Here is a 19,110-nt window from a genome sequence, read left to right on the forward strand (position 1 = left end):
CCCACTCCCGCATCACACCCCTCGCCCGGCCAGGGGCCGCGCGAGCCAGGGCGCTCCCAGCAGACAGACGCACCCCCGCCTCTCCCGGAATCTTTCCCGCGCTCCCCTGGCACGCCTCTCCCTTCTGCAGGTCCACATCCACGGCCCCCTGAACAGGCACAGGTACCTAATACCACACCCCCCCGCCCCCGCAATCCGCTTTTCGGTTTACGGAGTTGACCTGCGCAGTGCATTTCATCAATAAGAAAACACCCCGCCCCGCCCCCCCAGCACAGAGCTCGGTGTCTCCACTCACCCAGAAATTTAATGAAAAAAATCAAATCATATTTTGTCTTGTGTTTACGGGGAAACTCGTTTGCCAGCTTCTCCCATCTCTACTTAAAAGAAAATTTTTAAGGCGTTTGATCTCTTGAGAGTTTCCAATTTAAACTGTACTCCTGTGTCAGTCCGCAGAGAATCCCATGCCTTCCTTTGCAACCTGGGGACGGCGGGGGGACGTCCTTCTCCTAGGATTGCAAAGGGATGGCAGTGAGAAGGGTGGGAGGTCGCCAGTCGCTTTTCCCAAGTTTTCCAAAGGGGTCCTGGGAGCTTGGGCGGCAGCCCCAGTGAAGAAAGAACCAGAAGATAGATGGTGGCGTCTCAGAGGAAGCATAGCCCTGGGAAGCACATCCTCGCATTCATCAGCTCCCAGCCTCCCTGGAATTGAACTTGGGGTGTCTGAGCAAGGAGGGAGGGGGAAAAGTAAAGGGCATGTTGATTAAACTAATAGCTGCATTTCCTGAACATCTGATAGGTGCCAGGCCTTCTAGGTGCTTCACCAGCACTATCTCAGCCCTCCCAGGCCTATGAGAAAGATGGCCTCTGCTCCTCCTAATGTTACAACCAAGATCCAGCTGGCAGTTTTGGGGTAGGGACCCAAGTTTGTTGTAGAGACTCTTCCCCTAACTCTCTGGGAGCGAGGAGGTGAGAATGGTTTTCCATCCATTTCTTCCAGAGATGGTATCTATGGTCTTCCATCACTGGTACAGACAGGTTGGGGTGCGGTGCTGGAGCAGTTGGTCTTATCTTTTCATTCTGCCACTTCCAGGTAGGGTTGACATTTGCTTCTCTGTGCCTCTGTGCACCACTCCCCCCCCCACCCCCCCACCCCGCTTTTGGGGTGGTTATGGACAAAAGAAATTGGCTGACAGCCAGAAGGGGTTTTTGTGTAGATCATTAGTAAGATAAGCTTTCATGGATGATAATGATGGGAAGGATACATAGAGGTCCTCTCAAACCACAAGATTCCTGTGAGAGGTCTTCCTGTTGCACAGAGTGTTTTAAAGATACAGTGGTTCATTCCCAGCCGGGCGGGGGGAGTAGGGAACTAAGCGTCCCGCGTGTGTAGGGCAGCGGTCAAGGGGTGAGCGTGTAGGAGACAGGCTCCCACCTTATCATCATTCTCTGGTCTGGTCCCTCACCCCAGCTATCATTTCTGCTTTTTTTCTCTGCTTGTCCTATTTGTTTCTACCCTCCCCTCTCTCCTTGCATGTTGCAGTGAATGGCAGGTGCACTTAGTCACCCAGTCAATACTTTTCTTATTCACCGTCTATGTAATTAAGCCATTTAAACTTTGCACTAGGAAGTTGCTCCATTCAAAGCAACAACAACAACAGGGCATTTTAAGGAAAGAAAAGGGAACCTACAATAAGCACAACATCGAAGATATTCTTTTTTTTTTTTTTTTACACTTGTCCAATAATCTGTAATTATTTTCTGGGTTGTAAATTGGCTTGCTCATGATTCTTCTTTTTTTTTTTTTTTTTTTTTGTCTTTTACGGTCGCACCCGTGGCAAATGGAGGTTTCCAGGCTAAGGGTTGAATAAGAGCTGTCAATGCAAGCCTACACCACAGCCACAGTGATGCAGGATCCGAGTCACATCTGCGACCTACACCCCAGTTCATGGCAACGCTGGATCCTTAACCCATTGAGCGAGGCCAGGGATTGAACCCACTCTTCATGGATACTAGTCAGATTCGTTTCTGCTGACCCATGACAGAAACTCCCTTCTCAGGATTCTTTTGGTCTTTGATGGTCAGTTTTTATATTGAAATAGTCATTTGCATGTTTGTTTTCATCTTTGCCATTATTATTCATGAGATTGTCCACTAAGTCAGCAACTCCTCAAAACAAACCTTGGAGAACCGTGGGCAGGAACCTGCATTCTGCCAGAAGGATGCACGATCTAACATGATGGTGGCAACAGCCCTTTAAGTACCACTTGGCTGAAGGCTGCCAGTCCACAGGCAGAGCGGATGCTTTATGGTTACCTTCATACCAGACATAAGGCTGTATGAACACGGGAGAGGTTTCACTGTGCAGGCGGAGCTTCCCCTGGACGGAAAGCCCTTTAGCAAGTTCATGAATCGGAGTTCTGTTTTTAGTGCTTTTGTGAAAGAGACTCATTTCTGAGCTTTAGAAAAGCCCTGTGCCTCTAGATCATTCTGCTCAAGCAAATACTAAGGGTGTGTTAACTCACAGCTTTAGAGCTGCTGTATAGCACAGGGAACTACATCTAATCACTTGTGATGGAACATGACAGAGGATAATGTGAGAAAAAGAATGTATATGAGTGTGTGTGTGTGTGTGTGTGAGAGAGAGCGAGAGAGAGAGAGAGAGAGAGACTGGGCCACTTTGCTATACAGCAGAGATTGACAGAACATTGTCAATCAACTATAACAGAAAGAATAAAAATCTTACCGAAAAAAATCACACCTTTAGAAATGCTGGTTCCCACAGGAGGGAAGATAAAAGGAACAGCCCCATCCATAAACTGCAATGCCCCCCCGCCCAGTGATAGGTGAACATTTCCCCAGGGTTCACTGAACCCCAATTTCATGAGAATGTAAGCTTTTTATTTTTTGTCTTTTTGTCTTTTTAGGGCCACACCCATGGCCTATGGAAGCTCCCAGGCTAGGGTCTAATCGGAGCTGCAGCCGCCAGCCTTCACCACAGCCACAAGAATGTGGGATCCAAGCTGCATCTGCGACCTACACCACAGCTCACAGCAACACCAGATCCTTAACTCACTGGGCAAGGCCAGGGATCGTACCCGCAACCTCATGGTTCCTAGTCAGATTCGTTAACCACTGAGCTACGACCGGCACGCCTAGGCTTTTTAAACGGTGTCTAAATTCAGACACTCTCACCAATAGTGGGGGTCATTCATTTATTGAACAAGCTTTCATTGAGAAGCTAGTGGGTGCCACCACGTGCCAGGTGCTGGGGATCCCGAAGTGATCTGGACAAACCGTTCTTACAAGATTCCATTTTCCTGCAATAAACACATTTCATTCTAGATAGAAAAATTTAACAGTGAACAATAAAGAAGCTATTTACATATTATAGCACATGTTCTGAAGAAAATAAATGGGATGCTAGGTCAGAAATGAACCTGGGGCTTCTGCTTTGAAGAGGGTGGTTGGGCAAGTTCCCTGTGAGGACGTGCTATTTCAGCAGAGAATTCAAAGATGAGAGCAACCAGACTCACGCGTGCATGTGCTCGTCACTACCCCGGCGGTAGGACCCTTGTAGTTTTCCTCTGGGGAGATTTAGCCTTGTTTCTTATGAGTAATCTCTGTGAAAGGTCCTTTTCACTGCCCTGTCCCCCACAGAGCCCTGTGGAAGAAAAGGGTGGTGAGTGGGCAGTTCCCTCAGTTCCTACCTGTGCACACGTGTGTATACACACACCCTCCCTAAGAAGAATTACCCCCTCTCTCTGTCTCTCTCTCTGTCTGTCTCTCTGTCTGTCTCTCTCTGTCTCCCTCTCTGTCTCTGTCTCTGTCTCTGTCTCTGTCTCTGTCTCTGTCTCTCTCTCTCTCTGTCTCTCTCTCTCTCTCTCTCTCTCTCTCTCTCTCTCTCGCTTCCATTGTAGACGGTTGGGGACAAGGGTGATGAGTAAGACACTATGTCCCAGGAGCCCTTCCCTTCCTCTAGGCTTTCCCTGAACCAAAGTGATGGCAGCGGCGATGATGATAATGAAGATGAGGAGGAGGAGGGTGGTGAGAACGGTAATGCTATCAGCTACAAAGTGGTGATGGAGTTAATGATGCTCTAGAATCCACTAGAGAAAAACTTAAGAGCTTTCAGTTGAGTGAAGCTGTACATTGGAAAAGGCGTGCATTAGACATCTGTGTCGTGCAAATCAGCAGCTAGGAAATGACTAACCACGCCAAGAAATAGATCTATTAAGGATGCCTTATCATTCAGGGAGGATCCCAAGAGACCTTATTAGTATTACGAGTTTGCAGCCTGCTTCTGCATCCCATTCCCCTCCTGTGGCATCATTGGTGCCGTTTTCCAAACATCTCCACCTCCCTACCTTTCAGGGAGACGGGGAGTTATACACTGTAACTCACCTGTGGTTGAACCAGGCAAGTAGTTCTGACCAATGAGCTGGAAGCAGAAGTGATGTGTGTTACTTCTCAACCAAAACATTTAATTACCAACGCAAAAGACTCCAGGGCTTTCTTTACCCCACCCACAATGGTCAGCATCCCTCATGACGGCAGCTGCTCTGACAGATGAGTGGATTCCAGAGTGAGGTGACATGAGGCAGGACCCCCAGGTAAAGCAACAGGAATGTGGCATGAGTAAGAAAAGAGCATTTGTTGTTCTAATTCTCTGATACTTGGGGATGGATTTGTTACCACCGCCTAATGTAGTCTATCGAAACTGATTCACAATAGAACCCAGCATCAAGAAGCTGCTAGAGGAGTTCCCGTCGTGGTGCAGTGGTTAACGAATCTGACTAAGAACCATGAGGTTGCGGGTTCGGTCCCTGGCCTTGCTCAGTGGGTTAAGGATCTGGCGTTGCCGTGAGCTGTGGTGTAGGTCGCAGACGAGGCTCGGATCCCGAGTTGCTGTGGCTCTGGCGTAGGCTGGCAGCTACAGCTCCGATTAGACCCCTAGCCTGGGAACATCCATATGCCGAGGGAGCGGCCCAAGAAATGGCAAAAAGACCAAAATAAATAAATAAATAAATAAATATTAAAAAAAAAAAAAAAGAAGAAGAAGCTGCTAGAACCAAGACCTGAAATTTGTGACATTGGTTCAGGGGCCAAATGATGGCCAGTGAAGACATTTTATTGGAGGCTGTTATGGACAATCCATGTTATAAGTGACAAAACATCTGAAAGATTGTTGCCTGTGATAATTTAGATATTTTGGTTAATGTACCTAAAAACGTGCATATCTTTGAAGAGGTTGGAAAACAGGTTGTTGTGTGTGTCTTTTTTTTTTTTTTTTTTTTTTTTTTTTTGGCCACCCCTCCGCATACAGAGTTTGCATGCAGCGGATGGAACCTGCGTTCCAGTATCCCCAAGACACTGCCGATCCCATCGCACCACAGCAGAAAATCAGAAAAGAGATTGTTAGCCTTTCATGGTGGCTACTCTTGGCGAGCAGAAATGAAATGAACAAGAGAAGGTCCAGAAATGTGACAGTGTTCAGGGCTGGCCCAGGCAACTGCTGATCATCTGCACTCAGAAGTAAACAAAACTTAAAAGACCTCTGTGCAAGAAGGGCTGATTAGGACTCAGGCTTGGGTCCTCATGGAACAAATCCATCATAGGGCAATCATGCCCACTGCTGGTACCTCTGAATGAAATAAGGTGTTTTAGAGCAAAAACCTAATTAAAGCTGTGGCTTCCGAAAAAGATAGTTATGAATTAGAGAAAATGCTTCATGGGAGGAGGAAGAAAATAGAGGTGTAGAACCCCCCCCAGAAAGTCAGTAGCCTCAAATTATCCACTGTTAGGTTGGTCTCGAGAAGGACCATGGGTGCGGTTAATGGCACAGAGAACTGCCTGGACAGAGAGGAGAAAGCCTAAGTGATTTACATGAGTCATACTGCCAAAGGAACCAGCACCTGGACCAACCCATTCATGCCTATTCAAGACTTGAAACAGCTTTTGGGCCCCTAAATATCTATCATCAAGAAGCAGGCAGAGAAAGCTGCCCAGTCTCCAAGGAGCATACACCTGGCAATGCCCATCCCAGATAGGACCAAAGAAGATGGCAGAGAAAAAGGAATATTCCAGGAGGAGAAGCCAGGGGACAGAGCACTGTGGGCTAGGAACCCCTTCCAAACAGCCAGATGAGGGCCTAAATTAGAACCACCATGGTCCAGTGATGGCTATACTGCTTCCATCTCTCCCCTTTCTGAAAGGGAATATTTATTAGGGTTACCTTATTCCAAATCAACCTTTGTCCATTGTGTTGTAGGAAAGAGAAAAGCATATTATCTGTTTGGTTCCCTGAGTTTCTGATCTAGGACAAGCCATATCCATAATTGATACAGGGACCAGAATATATTCCTCTGTGAACAAAGACTGCACACCACTGGAGAGCCTAGACTTTGACCTTGGAAAAGACTTTTGGGTTGTCTCCCTTAGAGAGTGAGTGTATTTGCCTCTGAGGTTCAAACATTTCATCATCAGGAGGGTGAAGGATGGTCATCATAGCTGCTATTTACCAGATATTTCCAGTTCTCTCCCTCTGAACTCAGGGTAGTATTGCATCCTTCCTGGTCCACGTAGTGTTGGGCGGGGTCACATGACTGGTTCCAGCTGACGTGTTATGACATGGGTGGAATCTGGCCCACAGCACTGACTTAGCCCAACTTTTCTCCTCTGCCATCATGATCCAGAGCCCTTGAGAAGGTGGCGGCTCCATCAGTCTGGGCCCCCAGAATACCAGTGATGAACATGGAGTCTGAGAAGTAAATAATCTTTCAACAGAACCCACTGAAATGAATGGGATGTTTCTGACTATAGCTTAACCTTGCCTTTCCTGACCGGTACACTTACTTGTTTCCCTGCTTGGAGATACAACACAGCAGACGTCGTTAATGTTCTATTTTCTGTGACTATAAGAAAAAAAAATGGAACATACATCATGAAATTCATTTTAATAGCTTAATTTTGACCAACTCTCTGGTTCAATGTATTATTGTTGACCCTTTGTTCTTCATTCCCAAACTGAGCTCTACACAAATCGAGCTTTGCTTTATTTTAATAGGTACTACACACACACACACACACACACACACACACACACTCATGTTTCCCTCGTAAATGAGTTGGGAATCCAATACTTTGTCTCAAAGAGCTTCACAAATGACAGTAGGATAGTAAAGTGGCTGATAACCTTCCTTAACACCATTCAACACGATGTTTCCCAAACAGAGGGACCCATGGAACCCTATTTCTCACCAGACCTTACATATTGAGAGATCTGTGTGCTGTTGAACAATCTGAGAAAATTAAATCTTAGAAACCAAAGAGTGACCCTGAACGCTGCCGTCCTTAACTGCATTCTTTTTCAGATGACCCAACAGGACTTTAGAGGAGCCTCTGGGAATTCCCTGGTGGCTCGTCAGGTTAAAGATTGGCATTGTCCCTGCTGTGGCGGGGGTTTGATCCCTGGCCCTGGAACTTCTGTTTGCCACCAGCACGGCTCTCCCCTACTCCCTGAAAAGAAAGAGGAGATGCCACTCCCATCCCCCACTCCCCTCCCCCTTTTGATGAACACAGACAGATGGAAGCTTCAGCTGAGGCTGGGGCAGCTGGTGCCTGGTCCCGGCCTAAGCATTTGTGTCACCCTCCCCCCCAAGCTTGCCGCAAACAGAGAGCCGCTGTCCATGCCCAGTGAGTCTCAGGGCGGATGTCGCTGAGCCTCCAAGATGCTGCTTCTCTTCCTGAGGAACTAAGAGTGTGGCTTTCACGTTCTGGATCTTCTGCGGTCCTGATGGAATATAAGGGCTGGGGCTAAATAATGCAACACTCCCGTTCCACTGATGGGAACTTCTCTTTTTTTAACTACAGTCTCTTATTCACTCAAAGGAATGAATTATGTTTGATGGCCTTTTATAAAATATTCATTCCTCCTCACAGGGCTCTTGGTGGTTCAGGAAGCCTGGAAATGGCCTGGGGTGAGGAGAACCTCAATTCCCTCTGGACATAATTCACAGAGGCGGCCAGGCTCTGACCACAGGGGACGCGATGCTGGATGCCAGGCTCGGATCCCAGCATTCTGCCCAGGACAGCTGGACCTCCTGGAGGTTGGGGGCCTCGGCAGCGGCTGAAAGGGACACGGGTGGACAGGGACTCACGCTTCTCCTCTTAGGGGTTCCGTGCTTTGTTCATTTCTTCTAAGACGTCAAAGGCTCACCAAGCACCCTTCACAAGCTTCCTTCTCCAGACCCTTTTCTGAAATGTGTGTGTTATTCCCACCCAGGCCAGGGTTCAGGACACCAACAAGGGGACCAGAGTCCAGAGAAGAGGAGGGACATTCTGCAGAGAGTGGGGTGGGAGGGGTGCGGGGGAGAGGAGACGAGATGCCGGCTGTTTTGTCTCCATTTCCCTTCCCCATCCAAGGGCCCAAGGGACACGTGTTTGTCATGACACGAATGATGCCCTCACTGGCTCATGGAGCTTCACACTTTGCAAAGGACGGTCATATCCAGAGCCTCGAGCACCGAAATCAGAGTCAGGGAGCCCGACTTCCAGGTCTGGGGTGCCCGGTGTTCAGCCCAGATCCCCTGACTTCCCTGGCCTTGGTTTTCTCATTTGTGCAGTGAGGGGTTTATACAAGAAGACTCTGGGGTCCAAAGTAAATGATAATCCATACATGTACATGGATATAACATATATGTTAACCATAATACGTATATATATATTAACCCTCAGACTCTGGATATGTGCTCCTAATCCTAGGTTTATGCCATTTCAGAGGGTCTCTGGGTGTCTGCTCACTGTGGGTAGAAAGAACTCTATTTTTTCCAAAAGCAACGGCCTCAGCAACTCTTCAGGGGAGCTGTCTTCCAACATCGGTCTCGCAGTGCGATCCCAGGCATCACCCACCAGGTCCTTCCCTGGGCAGGGCTGGGGAGCCAGGGAATGGCCTCTAGGAACCCCTCCTGGTCAGCCCAGGACCTGATTCTTGGAGGTGATGCCGAGGAAGATGTGTGCTACTAGCTGCAGGGCAGGCAGCCACAGAGGCGGAGAGGATACAGATAATCTCACCACTCAGGTACCATTCCCCATATATTCCCCCGCATCCCTGCCTCACTCCATGTAGGGATGTGCTCGTCTGAAGATAAGGGGAAGATGAAAGATCTCACAGGGACAGCCAGGATCTCGTGAAAATTACATTTTTCACGAGAAGACTTTTCCAGCAGATTTGTCATCTCAAAGTACTCTGTGTCTCTCATTTATTCCCAGAACCTGTTCATCTGAAAAGCTCAGATGAGTTCATGCACACATTTTCGATTAGCCTAGTGTATGGTCCAGTCACTCAAGATGGCTGTTTTTGGAGTTCCCGTTGTGGTTCAGTGGGTTAAGGACCTAATGCTGTCTCCATGAGGATGTGGGTTCGATCCCTAGCCTCACTCAGTGAATTAAGGATCTACATTTCTGAAAGCTGCAGCATAGGTCACAGATGCAGGTTGGATCTGGTGCTGCCATGACTGTAAGCCTCAGCTGCAGACCCGATTTGACCCCTAGCTTGGGAACGTCCCTATGTGCCGCAGGTGAAGCCATGAAGAAAGAGAGAAAGAGAGAGAGAGAGAGAAAGAAAGAAGGAAGGAAGGAAAGAAAGGGAAAAGAAAGAAAGAAGAAAGGGAAGAAGGAAAGAAGGAATGAAAGAAGGAAGGAAGAGAAGAAAAGAAAAGAAAAAGATGGCTGTGCTTTTGCTCTCTGTACATCCCCTGCTGGACCAGTGCCTGCTTCACGTACACCCTGTGCTCATGACTGACATGCTACGTACTTGCCCCAGGCCCCAGCTCAGAATAGCTTATCAAAAGGGCAAGAGGGGCGTGCTCCTCACTGGTTTCCCTGGAAACTAATGAGCCAACCTGATGTGACCCCTCACAAGTGGCAATCTCCCCTCCCCCTCCCCCCCCCTGGGGTGAAGACTGTCTCCATGTCCTGATCGTCATCTGCTGCACACGGTGGGGTGATGTCCAGGACCTCGCTTCAGACAGGTAAGCTCCCCCACCCATTAAACCATTCATGTCTCTGTTGCTTTTTTTTTTTTTTTTTTTTTTTTTGTCTTTTGTCTTTTTAGGGCTGCACCTGCAGCCTATGGAGATTCCCAGGCTAGGAGTCTAATTAGAGCTGTTGCTGCCAGCCTACACCAGAGCCACAGTAATGCCAGATCCAAGCCACGTCTGTGACCTACACCACAGCTCACAGCAACGCCGGATCCTTAGCCCCTTGAGCGAGGCCAGGGCTGGAACCTGCAACCTCATGGTTCCTTCGTTTCGGCTGCACCATGATGGGAACACCTGGGCTCTTTTTTAATCCTGAAGCTGGGCAAGCATAGGGCTTATATGCCTGCAGGTGCAGCCCAATACTGAGGCCACAGTCTAGGTAAGAATCTGCGAGCCCTGGACGCCTCAAGCTATATTTGCTGCAAAACGGGGTTCTCCACCCAGTCTAGGGTGAGCTGGGCAGTATTCATGTATAAGGAGGGGACAAAAAGAAGGCTCCTTGAGGAGGTTGTCCCTGTGTGGACTCTATCACCGCCTGCTGTCTTGGCCATGACTTGAAAGGAAGTCACTCATCTACTCAACAAATAATCCCTGAGCATCCTCTGTGTACCACGTACTGTGTTAGGTGTTGAGTAGAGCGTGTTGAACGAAATAGTCATGGCAGAGCTCCCTTGTGGCACAGTGGGTTAAGGATGCATCATTGTCCCCAAAGAGGCTTGGGGTGCTGCTGTGGCGTGGGTTCAGTCCCTGATCTGGGACTGAAAAAAAAAAAGGAAAAAAAATAGTCATGTCCCTGACCCCAAGGACAGTCTAATAGGGGACAAAGTATAGACATACAGACATGTGCGCGCGCGCGCACACACACACACACACACACACACACAGACTCCCTGAGCAGCCCTAGTTGCTGTTTCCAGTCTCACCCATTCAGATCATCCCAGCGGATGCCCCAGACATCACAGAGCAGATACAAAACATGAACATTCCAGCTGTGACTTGTCTGAATTCCCAAGTGCCAGAATTGCGAGCTGTAATGAAAGAAAACTGACATTTGAGATACCCTGAATGCAGAAATAGAGGACTGAACCCCTCGGAGAAGCCAAGTAAGTTGCAGAGAATTGCTCAGCTACTAAGTTTTCGAGGAGAGGTTCCGACCCAGCTGAGTTGTGAGGCCAGAACACCTCCTGGGAAACGAGGGGGATGTTAGCGCTCAGGGGAGCCCAGAATTCTCCTGAATGCGGAATGAACCCTCTGTGCTTTCTCTTCACTCACTCACACACACACACACACACACACACACACACACACTCCACAGATAACCGCTGGGCATTGGATCTCACTATCTCATCACCAGAAGTGGGTCCTTGCAGGAAAAGGACACGCACGAAGTCCCTCCTTTAGGGAGAAGACCTCAGCTTGGCTAATCAGAGTCAGCAGACCTTCGGAATCCGGGTCTGTCCACTGTGGGCCACGCTCTAGCCATGCACCGAGGCGCAGAGAAACCAGACATAAGGTTCCAATTTGAATTCCATTTTCATGAAAAACACATCCCGCCAAATCCTTTGGTCCTTCCCAAAGCCAGAAAGGGGCCCTGCACTAGGGAAGAGCCCCACATCCTCACAGAAGCTGTTCTCAATCTCCGGTCCAAAGCAGGGAGATGAAGAATGGAGGGGCTGGGGGCAGGTGGAGGGCGGGCCCCCACGCCCTCTGGAAATTCTGCATTCAGTATTCCTGAGTTGGGCCGCTCAGGAATTGGCAGAGGAGGGGGCAAAGCACCGTTTTGGAAGCAGGAAAGGGAAGCTGCAAGTTTCGGTACCTTCCATGTGTCCAGATCCTATTTCCCACTTAGCAGGAAAATCAAACCACGTGAGCACCCGGGCTCCCTTAAAGCCCTGGGAGGATTGGGAGGGAGCGAAGGCGATTTGCACCCCAAATTGTAAAGGGGAAACAAGAGGGGTGTGGAGTGATTGACAAGGTCAGACTGGAGCCCTCAGACATTGTGACCACTGCCCCTGTGCCTAACTGGGTAGTTGGTAAATAACAGACATTCAATGTTTGTTGAATGAATGAAAAAACAACAACAACAACAACAGAAAACGACCTGCGTATAGCAGCCCCGATGTCAGGTTTCTAAAGTATTAAGAAGTGGGCTGCTTGGGCCCTAGCCAGCACATCCCTCTGATCTTCGGAGGAAGGGTGGGCGCACTGCAAGGGCGGGGCTCCTCTGCCCACTGGTGGAGCACAAGCTCTCGGAGGTTACATGGAAGGAGCATGGGACCCTGCCCCAGATGCCACATTCAGCAGCTACGTGACCCTGCGTGCAGTTCCTAACCTCTCAGAGCCTCAGTGCTCTCACCTTTGAAAATGAAGCAAAAGTGTCTCTTCTTCCCAAATTAATGTGGAGATATTTGGAATACTTTTCATAAAGTAGAGACTGAATAACTATAATTAGTTCTCTTTACCTGGGGTTGCCACAACTCCAGGGATAAAAATTTGCCCTAAACATCTAAAGCCTTAGGATTCTCCATTTTTGCTTGGTTTTAGAGTTGCACCTGCAGCATATGGAAGTTCCTAGGCCAGTGGTCGAATTGAAGCTGCAGCTGTCAGCCTATGCCACATCCACAGCAATGCCAAATCCTTAACCCACTGAATGAGTCCAGGGATTGAACCCACATCCTCACAGACACTATGTCAGGTTCTTAACCTGCTGGGCCACAATGGAAGCTCTGGTTTCTCCATTTTTCTTCATCTTTCTACCTCCTTGCCCTTGCATCCTGGGTGCAAATGGGTACAAAGATTCACTTTGGGGTGTGAGGCTGTACATTGTGTTTAAATCCCATTTCCCCCACTTCAGACAAGTTACTTAACTAATACCAATTGTCAACTTCTCATTTATGAAAAGGGAGACCTGACAGTACCCCTGTCAGCATAAAGGGCTGTCGTCACAAACTGGCAGGTTGTACCCTGTACAGGGAGACCGTATTCCATAACTTACACTGTGCATCCTGGCCTGGCTGCTCATTTCCAGAAGAAGGGCATCTTTTCCCAATTTGCACAAAGGTACCCTATGGGATAAAGGTGGCTCTGAGCTGGTTTGAGGATTAAATGAGATATAGTAAAAAAGGTTACCTACCTTGCTCATCATAGGAGGAAGCTTAAAATACATACTGATTACTTTTCTCACTACTTTACTGCTAAAAGCCGCCTGCCAGCAACTTAAATGCCCATCAACAGAGGAATGGATAAAGAAGATGTGGCATATATATATATAATGGAATACTACTCAGCCATAAAGAAGAATGAAGTTGTGCCATTCGCAGCAACATAGATGGGCCTAGAGATTATCATATTAAGTGAAGTAAGTCAGACAGGGAAAGATAAATATCGTCTGATGTTACCTATATGTGCAGTCTAAAAAATAGCACAAATAAAGTTTGCAAAACAAAAACAGATTCACAGACATAGAAAAACAATCTTGCAGTTCCCGTCGTGGCTCAGTGGTTAACAAATCCAACTAGGAACCATGAGGTTGCAGGTTCGATCCCTGGCCTTGCTCAGTGGGTTAAGGATCTGACATTACCGTGAGCTGTGGTGTAGGTCACAGACACGGCTCAGATCCTGCGTTGCTGTGGCTCTGGTGTAGGCCGGTGGCTACAGCTCCGATTAGACTCCTAGCCCGGGAACCTCCGTATGCCATAGGTGCAGCCCTAGAAAAGACAAAAAAGACACACACACACACACACACACACACACACACACACACACACACACACACAAATCCACTTTAAAAAAAAGAAAAAGAAAAACAATCTTATGGTTACTGAAGTGGAGGGGGAAGGGAGAAAATAGTAGTATGGGATTAACAGATGCATACTATTATATATAAAATAAACAACAAAGCCCTATTATACAGCACAGTGAACTATATTTGCTATCTTTTTTTGTTTGTTTGTTTGTTTTTCTTTTTTAGGGCCACATCTGTGGCATATGGAGGTTCCCAGGAGAGGGGTCGAATAAGAGCTGTAGCAACCAGCCTATGCCACAGCCACAGCAACGTCAGATCTGAGCTGTGTCTGCAACCTACACCACAGTTCACAGCAGTGCCGGATCCTTACTTCGCATGTGCTTTTGGCTTTTAGGGCCACACCTGCAGCATATGGAGGTTCCCAGGGATCAAACCTGCGTCTTCATGGATACTGGCCAGATTTGTTTCTGCTGAGCCATGATGGGAACTCCTATATTCAGTATCTTGTAATAAACTATAATGAAAAAGAATAGACAAAGGAATATATATTTATCCCATTTTATATAATTTATTTATATATATACATATAATGGAATCACTTTGCTGTACTCCTGAAACTAACACAATATTGTAAATCAATTATACTTTAATTAAAAAGATAAAATAAGGGGAGCCACTCTCTGTGGCTCAGAGAGTTAAGGACCCAGTGTTGTCTCTGCGAGGATGCAGGTTCAGTCCTTGGCCTCACTCAGTGGGTTAAGGATCCAGCCATGCTAAAGCATGTGTCAGGATTCCATTCCTTTTTGTGGTCAAGTAATATTCCATCACAAGAAAATATCACATTTTTTTTTATCCTTTCCTCACTTGATGGAAAATTGTGTTGCTTCTATCTTTCGTCTATCATGAATAATACTGCTATGAGCACTTATATATAAGTTTTTTGTGAACATGCTCTCATTTTTTCTGGGTCTATGCCTAGCAGTGGAATTGCTACATATGGTAACTCTATGTTTAACTTTCTGAGGAGCTGCCAGACTGTTTTCCAAAATGCCTGCCCCATCTCACATCCCCACCAGCAGGGTATGAGGGTTCCAGTTTCTTTGTATTCTCACCAACAATTGGTATTTTCTGGGAGTTTTTGTTTTTGTTGTTTTAATTATAACCATCCCAGAGAGTTTGAAGTGGTATCTCAGGTATCTCATTGTAGGTTTTTTTTTTCTTTTATCTGTGCCTGCGGCATGTGGAAATTCCCAGGCTACAGCTGTGACCCACACTGCAGCAGTGACAATGCTGGATCCTTAACCTGCTGAGCTACCAGGGAACTCCCTCATTGTGGTTTTGATTTGCAAGTCCTTGATGGTTAATGATGTTGAGCATCTTTTAATAGGCTAATTGGCCATTTCTATATCATTTTTTTGAGAAATGTCTGTGTTCCCATTGTGGCTCAGAGGGTTAAGAACCGGACATAGTGTCCTCGTGGATGTGGGTTCAATCCCTGGCTTCCCTCAGTGGGCTAGGGATCTGGCATTGCTGAAAGCTGCAGTGTAGGTGGCAGATGCAGCTTGGATCTGGTGTAGCTGTAGCTGTGGCTGTGACGTAGGCTGGCAGCTGCACCTCTGATTAACCTCCTAGCCTGAGAGCTTCCATATGCTTCAGGTCTGGCCCTAAAAAAAAGAAAGAAAAATAAAAAGAGAGAGAGAGAGAAGGAGGAAGGAAGGGGAGGAGGGAGGGAAATGTCTACTCTGATCCTCTGCTCATTTTTAAAGAAGTTATTATATATTCTAGATACAAATCCCTAATCAGATACATGATCTGCAATATTTCCCCCCATTTTATGAGGGGTTTTTTTGTTTGTTTTTAGTAAATAGTTTTTTGGCTTTTTTTTTTTTTTCTCATTTTAGGCCTGCCCCTGCGGCACATAGATGTTCCCAGGCTAGGGGTCGAATTGGAGCTATACCTGCCAGCCTACATCACAGCCACAGCAATGTCAAATCCGAGCTGCATCTGCAACCTACACCACAGCTCATGGCAACCTACACCAGCAGCTCAGATTTGACATCGCTGTGGCTGTGGTGTGGGCCGGCAGCTGTAGCTCTGATTTGACCCCTAGCTTGGGAACCTCCATGTGCCACAGATGTGGCCCTAAGAAGACAAAAGACACACACACACACACAGAAAAGATTTGTCAAATAACTAACTCAATAAATGTTACTTATTTCCATCATCACACTTTCAACCCCCATGACCCCGATGGCTGAAGCTCATGTAGCTCAGAGTTCCTAGTACGGAAGAAGCTGTCCTGTGAATCCTGCCTTCGCTCTTGTTCCTGGACTTTGGTTCTTCCTGGTTCTGACCCTGATCTTCCCACCAACCTAGTGGTAATCTCCATTCCTCCCTCTACTGCCTCAGAGTTTCTAGCCCTTTCTCTCTTGCTCTCAGCCCCTTCCTCGCCTCCTCCTCTCCCTCCCTGGTTACCTCAGCCTCACTTCTGGGGATCACCCACCTGTGGTCTCTCACGTTTGCCTGGACTCTTGCTTCTCACAAGATATCTCGTTTGCCTGACGGACACGCAGGGAACCCAGTGCACAGACCCCACCCTCAGCATCATCTCGGTTTCTAACTCAAGGACCTGCTCCTGGAAGGCTCACTCCGGCTGCCTGCGGGTCCCACAGCTTATGGTGGCACCATGGCCAGGAGCCAGGTCTTCGGACTCCACACAGGGGAGACACTCATGAAAAAATTGCCATCAGTTTGCATTTACATGAGGACAGCTCTATGACATGGTCTTGGTTGCTTTTCCCAGATTTCTAGTCATCCTCTTGATCAAACGAAGCTATTTTTCACAGCATCAGTTGACTGTGACAAATGATTGCTGTGAGCTGGGCGCTGCGGGGTTTTACATGTGTTATTCTTTTAATCCTCAGTGTTCGCTGAAGCTCAGAGATGAACAGACTTCTCCAAGTTCACCAAGTTGACACGCAGTGGAGCTGGAAATCAAACCCAGGTTTTTTCCCAACTCACACTGCAACCCTCTTCCCAAAGGAGATTGACCACAAGGAAAAGCCACATAGTTGACGGGAAGGGCAAACGGAGCTCCTCTCTACCCAGCGTCTCTGTTGATCCTCACCCTTCTCCCTTCTGCGACCAGAGCCCAGGGGGCTCCCGCACCAGGATCCTGTGTCCTAGATTCTCTGTACTCACCACCAGGCTCTTTCTTCAGCTCCTTTTCCTCTGGCTCCTGGGCCACGCACTCATCTGCTGTCTCCCCCCTCAGCCTCAGACCAGGCTCCTCTTCATTTTCACATCCTTACTCGGAAGACGAAGCAGCCTACAGCCCTCCCTCCCCCACGCAGAGCAAGAATAGCTCAAGGCTGGATAAAAGCTCTGAGTCCTGAGCCACAGTCATTATTGCGCTTTAATTTGTCACATCCTTTCTTTCAAATGGCTCCCATTCATCGCTCTCTGTAGCCCGTCCCCTAGGCTTCCCGCACATGGGTCGGCAGCTCTCTTTGGCTGACCCTTTCTTGGGCACCTTCAGAGAAGGACTTCCTTCCCAAGCCACCATTCAAGTCCCCTCCCAGCCAGCCCCCTGCCCACCTTCAGATCACAGAGTTCATGACCAAACCTATCGCAGCTTCTCCACAACCGGACACTTAATGCAGATGGCTCTGTCCCCAGGATGGCTCTGAAAGCAGTGCCCATCGCTTAACAGTTTCTTCTTGCTGTTTTGTTTTTGTTTTTTCCAAGGTAGGGCTTGAACTGGTGGAGGGGAGAAGAAATAATCTTCTTATGATGTCTTAAAAAAAATAAATACTGTTCTAAGAAAATCACCGGCCCTGAAATATGCAGGAAGGGGAATGGAATGTCTTCCACTCCTAATTAAGTTCCCAGCAGGAGGCGGAGGCAGAGAGGGACAGGGAACTTGGAGAGGATCAGAAAGATGTTGGGGTCCCCACCCTTGGGAGAGACAACGTCTTCCTTCATTATAAGATGTTCCCATGAGTATTTGTTCCCTCTGCTTTCAGGTCAGGTTATTTGCACACTCCCTTGCACAAGTGTTGGAATTCATCTGGACATTTCTCCCAAGCCAAATGCCATGTAATTCTCCTTTTGATAACCTACATTGCCTTATTTATTTCTCTAAATTATCTTGTACAACTTAAGCCATCTCTGCCCCCTTCTCACTCCTGAGTCAGCTCTGGTTACCATCATCCATGAGGGGAAGTCGTGTGAGTTGGGGATAGGAGGGCAGGGGTTGGGAAAGTAGTTGGCAAAGAAGCAGCAAAGGAAGATGGGGAAGGCTAGGGACTCTGCTACTGTCAGGCAGGATCAGCACCTCCTGGCAGACCACGGCTGGTCCTGAGGATGGTGAGGCTAATGGACTCTTTGCTTTTGAAGTATGTTTTACAGCTACTAATGGACTGTTTCTTACTGAATCTCGTTTCCTGATACACTCTAAAGCAACCATGTCAGAGGACAGCTCTCACAGCCCGCAATTTATGTTTCCTTCCTAGAGGGCTTGTCTTTAGGGCATTCTTTCCAAAACCTACATTCAACCCTGACATGTACAAGGCACTATTCTCAGCCTTGACATTTACCCATCTGATCTAACTCTAGAAACAATTTTATCTTTACAGTCAGATAGTTGGAAAGACTGGCCAGGTGTGGGTAAATGTTTCCTTGTTGTCTTGGGCACAAAGCTGGACCACATTTCCCAGCTTCCCTTGCCATTAGGTGGATGCAGTCATGTGACTGGGTTCTGCCCAGTGGGATGTGGGTGAAGGGGATGTGGGTCACTTCATGGCCTGGCCCATAAAGCTAGATTCTCTCTCCTTTTGTCACCTTTTGGGCAAATAGGGAGCTCTCTGATGACTGCAGGATGGAGGGGAATGAGGGAGCCATAAGGGGGAAGTATCCTGAGTCCCTGAGTCACACGGTGGAGGAGAGCTATGCAGAAAAGCCTCCTGACCAGGGACTGCTGTTGTATGAGTAAAACACAAACTTTCATAGTGTTAAACTACTATGATTTGGGTGACAGCAGAGAGCCTGCCCCGGCTACTACTTCCCCCATCCTATAGATTATGTAATTGAATTATGGCTGAATTTCTGTGACTTCCTCAAGGTCAAATGCTATTAAATGGCAGAGTGGGATTCACAAACAGATTTTCTGACTAAAACCAGGGCTTTTGCCACTCCACCATGCTGCTTCATCACCACTGCTGCTACTGCCTTTAAAGAAGCAACAAATCTGCTGAGACAAGCGATCATTCCATGCAGATGCGTTTATAGCTCATTGGTGCTGTCCTAATTAGGACCATAATGAAGCTGGCT

At 47.7% G+C, this 19,110-nt stretch overlaps 2 long non-coding RNA genes across 3 annotated transcripts; one reads left to right on the forward strand and one right to left on the reverse strand.

The window, feature by feature from the left end:
* Nucleotides 41–7,323, forward strand: LOC106507533. The gene is made up of 2 exons (XR_001303576.2): nt 41–1,087; nt 5,321–7,323. It is a non-coding gene; the product is annotated as an uncharacterized LOC106507533 (long non-coding RNA).
* On the reverse strand, nt 3,151–17,094 carry LOC106507532. 2 transcript variants are annotated; one of them, XR_002344131.1, is made up of 5 exons: nt 16,981–17,094; nt 6,850–6,908; nt 4,399–4,435; nt 3,531–3,658; nt 3,151–3,314 (listed from the first exon to the last, which is right to left on the reverse strand). It is a non-coding gene; the product is annotated as an uncharacterized LOC106507532 (long non-coding RNA). The 2 variants fall into 2 exon arrangements; XR_001303575.2 differs by lacking the exon at nt 4,399–4,435.

Source organism: Sus scrofa, chromosome 5 (genome assembly GCF_000003025.6).
Source record: "Sus scrofa isolate TJ Tabasco breed Duroc chromosome 5, Sscrofa11.1, whole genome shotgun sequence".
NCBI lineage: Eukaryota > Metazoa > Chordata > Mammalia > Artiodactyla > Suidae > Sus > Sus scrofa.